General features: G+C 46.1%; 1 protein-coding gene and 1 pseudogene across 1 annotated transcript in view; one reads left to right on the top strand and one right to left on the bottom strand.

The window, feature by feature from the left end:
- Positions 1–155, bottom strand: part of KANSL3 (KAT8 regulatory NSL complex subunit 3) — a 46,869-nt gene extending 46,714 nt beyond the window's left edge. The window contains exon 1 of the mRNA XM_029937225.1: positions 62–155. The gene's annotated coding sequence lies outside the window, so the exon portion shown is untranslated. The remainder of the gene's footprint in view (positions 1–61) is intronic.
- A 4,694-nt stretch (positions 156–4,849) lies between these two features.
- Positions 4,850–5,807, top strand: LOC115289753 (annotated as a pseudogene).
- Positions 5,808–8,705: the final 2,898 nt, after the last annotated feature.

The following is an 8,705-nucleotide window of genomic DNA, read 5'->3' as shown; positions in this document are numbered from 1 at the left end:
TACGACCCCGCCACCCCCGGACCGGCCACCCGGCCGGGGCCGGCCTCGGCCCTTCCCTCACCCGCAATCGCCGGGCCGCGCGCTCGGCCCGGGCCGGATCCTTGAGCGCGTGCGCGTTACCGCCTCCACGCCCGGCTCTCCGCAAAACGCGGTAGCGGATTCTCGCTAGAGAAGGGCAGTGAGCGAGAAAACCCGGAAAGGGAGGGGCCGCGGCCACGAAGGCGGGAAGAGGAGAGACGGGAGGCCCGCGAGTCTCACGGGCGGAGTCAGCCCTGAGTCCCGGGGAGTCGACCGCACCGCGGCCCTGCGGCTCAGGAGTTTAAGGTAGAGACTAGAGGGGTAGGAATCTCAGCGCCAACACTGAACTCCCTGACTTTATGACCCTGGCAAAATCTCAACGTCCCTCGCCTCTCCCCCACCGTCTCTAAATGTGCAAATACTTCACTGGGCGGCTGAGAGAATGAAATGGGGAATGCCTGGTACCTGGCAGGTGACAAACAGACCTCAGGATGGTAATTACCATGAGGGACCCCCAGAGTGTTCTCCAAGAAGAAAGATTTCTGATGAAAGGATTGGGGTGGCGTCATGAAGGGGATGTCTAACCTAAGGCTGGGTTCTGAAGGACCAGGCAGAGGGATGGGAAAGGTTAGTAAGGGCAGACTCGGGGATGGCAAATGGGCCAGGTACAGCCCAACAGCACTTTCTTTGGTCTACCCATTGCTTTCTTAAAATTTTATTTAATTGCAAACATTTGAACCTAGGGAGATTTCATGTTTAAAAAAAAAAAACCAGATTTCTGGGTTCTCTTGAAAAGTTGGAGGCGGTGGCAGCACTGGACTCACATTCCAGTGTGGCAGGCCTGGAGTCTGCGTATGCCCTCACTCTGGCCAACTTCACTAGGCCTCCTTGGCCGCCCCCTCCCCAGCTCCCCACTGTGGTTTGGTTCCCCAGCCCTGTACCATAAACACAGGCAAACACACCCCCCACCCCCAGGCTAGATTTAACTGCAGATGGGCCTGAAATGGAAAACACAATCGAGAGTCAAGTCCAATCACCTTAGGGTGTTTGGTGGATTAACTCAACTCCTTTCTGTTGCCTATCAGGGCAGGAGTGAGGCAATGGAAGTCAAGCTGAGGGAAATAGGCGCAGAGATCAGCCCAAAGAAAGAAACACAGTGCAGCAGAGGGCCTGCACACTGCAACACAGAGCCCAGAGTACCCAGGGGCAAGATGGAAGGTCAGGGCGTGCGGAAGCAGTGGAGAGAAAAGAGGCAAACTGGTCATTTCACAATTCCACACGGTTTCAAATAGGACAGTAAGCATTCTCTATAGCAGAGATGTCAAAACATCTCTGTTAGTGCTTCCTTTGCAGGGTTGTTTTGTTTTTTTTGTTTTGTTTTGTTTTTTACAGTGCCTTCGCAGACATGATTACTCAGTTACAGCCCCCTGTGAACCCATATGCAACTTCACAATAATTTTCTTCACACAGGACTCCAGGATGTCACTACCAATTGAGTAGAGTTGGCCATCTCCTCTCTAAAATCCCTTTCCTTCCTCTGATATCCTATAAGATACACTGGGCCTTCATTCATTCACAAATATTTCTTAAATTCCTACTATGTGATAGGTACTGTGCTAGGTGCTGAGGATACAGCTCAGCTCCAATGAGGCATGCTTCTTTTTAATCTGCATAAATATTGTTAAATTTATAACTGAAAGTAAGGGCTAGCATTTAAAGAATAGCAAACAATTCTTAGTGAATAAATAAATAAATAACCTATTTCATTAAACCCTCTCAGTGGCTTTATATGCTAGGTTCTATTATAGTCGTGTCCAAGGAGGTAAAGTATTTTGCCCAAGGTTACAGAGCCAGTAAGTATCAAAGGCAGAACTGGAACCCAGACAGTCTGGCTCCAGAATCTACCCATTTGGTCCCTCACAGCTCCACTCCTCACCATGCCTACTGTGACTAGATAAAGAGCAACGTGATGAGCATATAAGACAGTGAGCCAGCCTTGCTTACGTGATGGGATAGTTGTCCCTGTGAAGGTAACAATGAACCTGAAACCAAGAGAATGAGGTAATGTGGTAGATGTTGGGAGAGAAGATCTCCAGGAGAAAGAACAGGGGCAAAAAAGGAACTTTGTCTCTGAGGCAAAAAAAGGAACTTGATGACATCAAAAAAACAAAAAGATGAGAACAGTATAACTAGGAAACAGGTGGAAAGAGATGAAATTGGAGAGAGACATAAGCCAGAACCTGCAGGGCCCTAGTTGTCCCAGTAAGAGTTTTGGTACTGACCAAAGACTGCCTTATGTTAACTTTCCTGTATTTGGCAAATAAAGAGTAGATCCTCAAAATCACGAGCATTACCTTCTTTGTACTTTCAGAGAACATAGCCCAGGATATAGGGGGTGATTTCTGTGTTGACTAATGGTTGATGGACTGGTCGACAGGTAGCAGGACACCCCTGGCAAGAGACATGGTTCAAGTTGAAAAATAAATCTTTACCACTTCACATGGCAATAGGATGACTAAAACGTCAACAGTGACAACAAAAACATGGTGAGTGCCTGGCTGTTTCAGTTGGTAGACCGTGAGAGTCTTGATCTTGAGGTTGTGGATTCGAGTCCCATGTTGGACAGAGAGATTACTTTTTATTTTTATTATTTAAAAAATTTTAACGTTCATTTTTGAGTGAGAGATAGAGGGAGAGAGAGAGAGACAGAACACAAACTGAGGAGGGGCAGAGAGAAAGGGAGACACAGAATCTGAAGCAGGCTCCAGGCTCTGAGCTGTCGGCACGGAGCCCGGCATGGGGCTCCAACCCATGAACCGTGAGGTCATGACCTGAGCTGAAGGTGGATGCTTAACCAACTGAGCCACCCAGGGACCCCAAGACTACTTCTATAAAAATGATAAAACGTGTTGGCAAGTATGTGGAGAAATTAAAATTCTCCTACATTGCTGGCTGGATTATAAACAGCCACTTTAGAAAATAGTCTGACAGTTCCTCAGAAAGTTAAACATAATGGTAATTCCATTCTTAACAGGTGTACTCAAGAAAATTGAAAACATATATACACATAAAAACAAGTATACAAGTGTTCAGAGCAGCATTATTCATAATAGCTAAAAAGTGTTAACAACCTAAATGTCCATAAGCTGTTGAGTGGCTATATAAAACGTGGTATATCTATACAGTGGATTTATCAAGCCATAAAAAGGAGTGAAGTACTGATACATGTTTCAACACGGATGAACCCTGAAAACATTACATTAAGTGAAAGAAGCCAGTCAAAAAAGGCCACATATTGTACAATTTCATTTATGTGAAATGTTCAGAACAGGCAAATTCATAGAGACAAAAAGTAGATTTATGTTTCCAGAGGTTAGAGGAAGGGGAAAATGGGGAGTGACTGCTAATAGATATGAGATTTCTCTTTAGGGTGATGGAATATTCTGGATTTAGTGGTGGTAGTTGCACAACATTGTGAATATACTAAAAACCTGAATGGTACAGTGTAAAAGCCTGAATTTGTGGTATGTGAATTATATCTCAGTAAATCTGCTATAAAAAAAAAACTTCATTGTTAGTTTTTAAATGTTTATTTTGAGAGAGAGAAAGAGAGCACACGTGTGCACAAGCAGGGGAGGGGCAGAAAGGGAGAGAGAGAGAGAGAGAGAGAGAGAGAGAGAGAGAGAGAGAGAGAGAATCCCAAGCCGGCTCTACGCTGTCAGCACTAAGCCTGACATGGAGCTTAATCCCATGACCCATGAGATTATGACCTGAGCCAAAATCAAGAGTCATATGCTTAACCTAAGACTGAGCCACCCAAGAGCCCCCAAAACTTTATTATTTTAAGCCACTGAGATTTTGGAATTGTTACCTCACCATAACATAACCCATCCTAACTGACACATTCATTGAGGCTATCAATTTAGTGCATGGGCAGAGTAAAGACATGTGCAAACCAGCAAACACTAAAAAAAATTCAGAAAGCTATGGAAAAGTGTGTCCCAGAGAGAGTAACTTAAGAAAGAAGAAGACATAGGATCGGGGAAACAGGATCCAACACAGGAGCCAGACACAGGGAATTCTAAAGATGATGGTGAGGGAAAGTGCTGGGATGGTGGCTATGCTACAGGGCTGAGGAGCAACCAGTGTAGACTGGAGGGATATCCCTAGGAAAAACAGTAAAACTGGTAAAATACCCGATGGATTTGGATCTGGGGAAAATTGTATTAAAAGGAGTATCACAGAGGCACCTGGGTGGCTCAGTCAGAAGAGCATGCAACTCCTGTTCTTAGGGTGGCAAGTTTGAGCCCCATGTAGGATGTAGATTACTAAAAACAAAAACAAAAAAGCAAACTTCAAAAACAAAAAGGAGTATCACAGAGCTACTGAAGGATGTTGAAAGACTTGGTCAGACTTTTATGATAAGCAAATTTAAAAACAAAGCAATTCCTAACTTACAGTAAAACACAAAATTATATAAGAAAGGATATGGAGTAAGAGTGCAGGTGGCTCTAGAACAACGCCAGGATTAGGGATCCAGACTACCCTGCCTTGCACAGTCAGAAATTAATGTATAAATTTTGACTCCTTTAAAACTTAACTACTAATAGCCTACTATTGACTGGAAGCCTTACCAATGGCAGAAATGGTTGATTAACACATAGTTTATATGTTATATGTGTCACATACCATATTCTAACAATAAAGTAAGCTAGAAAAAAGAATTATTGAGGTGCCCGGGGCCAAAGCAGAGCCCGGGAGCTGCCCGAGGTGGGCCGTGAGTCCACGCCGCCTGCCAGCCCGCCCAATATCCCCAGCCGCCTCCGCCGCCATGGGAGTGCAGGTGGAGACCATCTCCCCCCCGCCCCCCAAAACAGCGCACCTTCCCGAAGCGCGGCCAGACCTGCGTGGTGCACTACACTGGGATGCTTGAAGACCAAAAGAAATTTGATTTCTCCCGGGACAGAAACAAGCCCTTTAAGTGTTGTGCCCAAGTTTTTAAAATCGCCCCAAATCACCCCAAAGCAAAACACCAGAGACTGCTAGGGAGACCGAGTCACGCCTGCAAAAGCAAAGGGCCTTTATTACAAGCTTAAGCTCCGGCTCACAGCCTCCAGCTGACCAGCCGGCCACATGGAGAGAGCCCCGAAGAAAGGCAGGCAGGGCCTTTTATGCCTTTGGGAGGGGGAGTTGCAGGAAATGATGACAGGTTTACAGTGATCCAATCCCTGCCCCCCATCAACACTGGTAGTTGTGGGAGCCAATCACACCATCTGGAGCACTGACCAATCAGAGTGGGCCCAGGATGCCCCACGTGGGGCATGACTAGGCCCGCCTCCAGAAAGGTCAAAGGTATCGGCTGGCCTCCCCCGATTGGGCGCAGCAAGAGTTGTCCCTCCTTAATGCGCACCCTTTCAGGAGAAGCTGCGCCTTTAGTAAAGGGGAAGGCTGGATCAGACCTGTGGCCGGTGGGGGAACGCTCCCCCCCCCTCCCGCCCCCACAGCCGGCCGGCGCAGCTCCACCGGATCGGCTGCGACCTGCTCCGGGAAGGTTGGGACGGCTGGGTGGTGAGGGCCAGATGGGACCTGCGTCCTTACATAAGTTTATGCTAGGCAAGCAGGAGATGATCCGAGGCTGGGAAGAAGGGGTTGCCCAGATGAGCTTGGGCCAGAGAGCCAAGCTGACCGTTTCCCCAGACTAAGCCTACAGCGCCGCCACCGGGCACCCGGGCATCATCCCGCCAAATGCCATTCTTGTCTTCGATGTGGGGCTCCTGAAACTGGAATGACAGAGACGGCCTCCTCCCCGAGCGCCCCCCCCTTCTCAGATGTGCGGTGGAGGGAAGTGGCGCCTCCAGACGCACACACGCGAATTGTATGGAGCTTTTCCTGATGTTCCACTCCACACTCTTTGTATAAACATAGACCCCGACTGAATGTGTTGTCACCTGGCTTATGCGTGTTGACCTAAACGATATGGCATAAACCTCAAGTTACTAAGTTTATTTTGTTTTCGTTTTGGGGTGAAGGTTCGGTTTCAGTCTTTTGGATCTAGGTTTGCACTTAAGTATTAGTATTAAGCACAAATAATGGGTTAATTTTAGAATAGGAATTGGGGGGGAGGGTTGCAAGAATCTTTATTTTATTTTATTTTGGATGAAATTTTTATCTATTATATATGAAACATTCTTGCTGCTACGCTGCAAAGCGACAGCAGATTTGAGGCGCTGTCGAGGCCCGAATTCTCTCCAAGTTGACAGATGTCCTTGGGTTGAATTAAAAGCCCTACCCAAAGCTGAAATGGGGAGGGGGAAGAGCCTTTGCCTCCACTGCCCCGCCCCACCCTCCCCTTAAACCCTCTGCCTTTTGGGAGCAGGTGGTTCTCACGGCGATGTTGGACACTACACATATCCCTCCCCAGGCGAGCAGGGACCTCTGACGCCTTCTTCGTGGCCTGGCTGGGTTTTTGTTTTTTTTTTTCTGTTTTGTTTTGTTTTGTTTTTTTGTTTTTCCTCTCCCATCCTGTGGTTTTTCTAACGGATGTTCAGGACTTTTGTAATCTCCTAGCTCTCCAAGCTCTGTAAGGACGCAGGTCCGATCCAGCCTTCCCCTTTACTTAAAGGGGAAGGCGCCGGCTTCTCCTGAAAGGGCGCACCTTAAGGAGGGAAAACGCCTGCGGCGCCCAATCCGGAGAGGCCACCGATACCTTTGACCTTTCTAGGGGCGGGCCTAGTCATGCCCCACGTGGGGCATCCTGGGCCCACTCTGATTGTTCAATACTCCAACTATTGTGATTGGCTCCCACAACTGCCAGTGTTGATGGGGGGGCAGGGATTGGATCACTGTACACCTGTCATCATTTCCTGTAACTCCCCCTCCCAAAGGCATAAAAAGCCCTACACTGCTTTTGTTCGGGGCTATCTCCACGTGGCCAGCGGGTCTGCTGGAGGCTGTGAGCCCGAGCTTAAGCTTGTAATAAAGGCTCTGTGCTTTTGCAGGCGTGACTCGGTCTCCCTAGCAGTCTCTGGTGCTTGTTTTGGGGCGATTTGGGGCGATATTACAAACTTGGGCACAACAGCTCCACTTACCAAATTTCGAGAATTTTAATCGAAAATTTAAATTGAAGGTGCTGTTTGTAAGACACTTAACACCCAATGATGAAAGCCCAGCCATCACAACAAACCCCTGAGTGTTGTCTTGAGAAAAATGATGCTGGTCATCACAGCTGCAGCATCTCCTGGTTTTTGATGTTCGGCTTTCCCCTGCTGATCTCAGAGTTTCCTGGCTTCTCCTCCCTCCCCCCTCCCACCCCTTTGCTGTCCCGTGTAGTGATTTGGTGAGAGAAATCATTGCTGCCTACCCCCACCCCCACCTCCCTGCACTATGTATGAGTTTCAAGTTTTATTATTGCAATAAAAGTGCTTTATGCTGGCTTTTCTCCAAAAAAATTATTAAAATTATAAGGAAGAGAAAATACATCCACAGTACTACACTGTATTTATTGAAAAAAATCCACTTACAAGTGGACCCACACAGGGGCGCCTGGGTGACCTGGGCAGTTGACTCTTGATTTTGGCTCAGGTCATGAATCTAAAGTGGGATCAAGCCGCAGGTCAGGCTCTGGGCTAAGCATGGAGCCTGCTTGGGATTTTCCCTCTCTCTCTCTTTCTCTCTCTCTCTCTCTCTCTCTCTCTAAATTAAAAAAACAAACAAGTGGACCCACACAGTTCAAATGTGTTGTTCAAAGGTCAACTGTATGTTACTTGATATGCAGTGAAAAAATTTATCATCATAATAAAATAGTGAATATAGATTTAGTCCCCAGATGAGCTATCATTATATTGGGAGAACAATGCAGAAAAGGCAGAGTGAGAGAAACATAAACACCTGTGCATGATAAATAGCAGTAGCAATGTCTGCAAGTGATGCATCGGAAATTTTGGGAGAGAGAATCTAGGAGGCCGGAAGAAATGATGCATAGGGTAAGAGTTGACTTAATAGACAACATGTCAAATTGAAAAATTCAAGGGATGCTACTTAGAAACATAGAGGTTAATATTAGTAGAAATGACCAAAAAAGAGCCTGTCTTGCCTTCTCTCTCCTACCCTTTATTCTCTCTCCCTGGCACTTATCTTGGGCCAGATTTCTGCTGTTTTTCTATTTATTTTCCCATTAGTGCCATCTAGGGATTTTTATCTTCTCTCTGCCCTGTTCCTTCTTCAGCACATCAGTCTTACTGTTTTTTCATTGTTTGCTAATTTGAGAGATGATAAATGATTTCTTACATTTCTTTGCTTATTATTGATGGGCTCAAAATTTTTTTACATCTTTTAGGGGGAAGGTACTTTTGAATCCAACTTGGTAAAGTGTAAATGGTGTCTCATTGAGTTACTTTGATTAATAGACTGATTTTTCCCCACATATTTTTCTGTCCATTTGGACAATCGTATGTTACAAATTTTCCCCCATCTTCCTTGGGAATATTCATCTTTTTCTTATTGAATTATAAACTCACATTAGGAGCACCTGGCTGGAACATGCAACTCTTGATCTTGGGGTTGTGAGTTCAAGCCCCACATTAGGTGTAGAGATTACTTAAAAAAACAAAGTCTTTAAAAACGTATATTTTATTTTATTTTTTTTCTCCATAATATTTTATTGTCAAATTGTTTTCCATACAACACCC

Source organism: Suricata suricatta, chromosome 4 (genome assembly GCF_006229205.1).
Source record: "Suricata suricatta isolate VVHF042 chromosome 4, meerkat_22Aug2017_6uvM2_HiC, whole genome shotgun sequence".
Lineage (NCBI taxonomy): Eukaryota > Metazoa > Chordata > Mammalia > Carnivora > Herpestidae > Suricata > Suricata suricatta.
The sequence above is the reverse complement of the archived record's forward strand: the minus strand, read 5'-3'. Positions and strand labels throughout refer to the sequence as shown.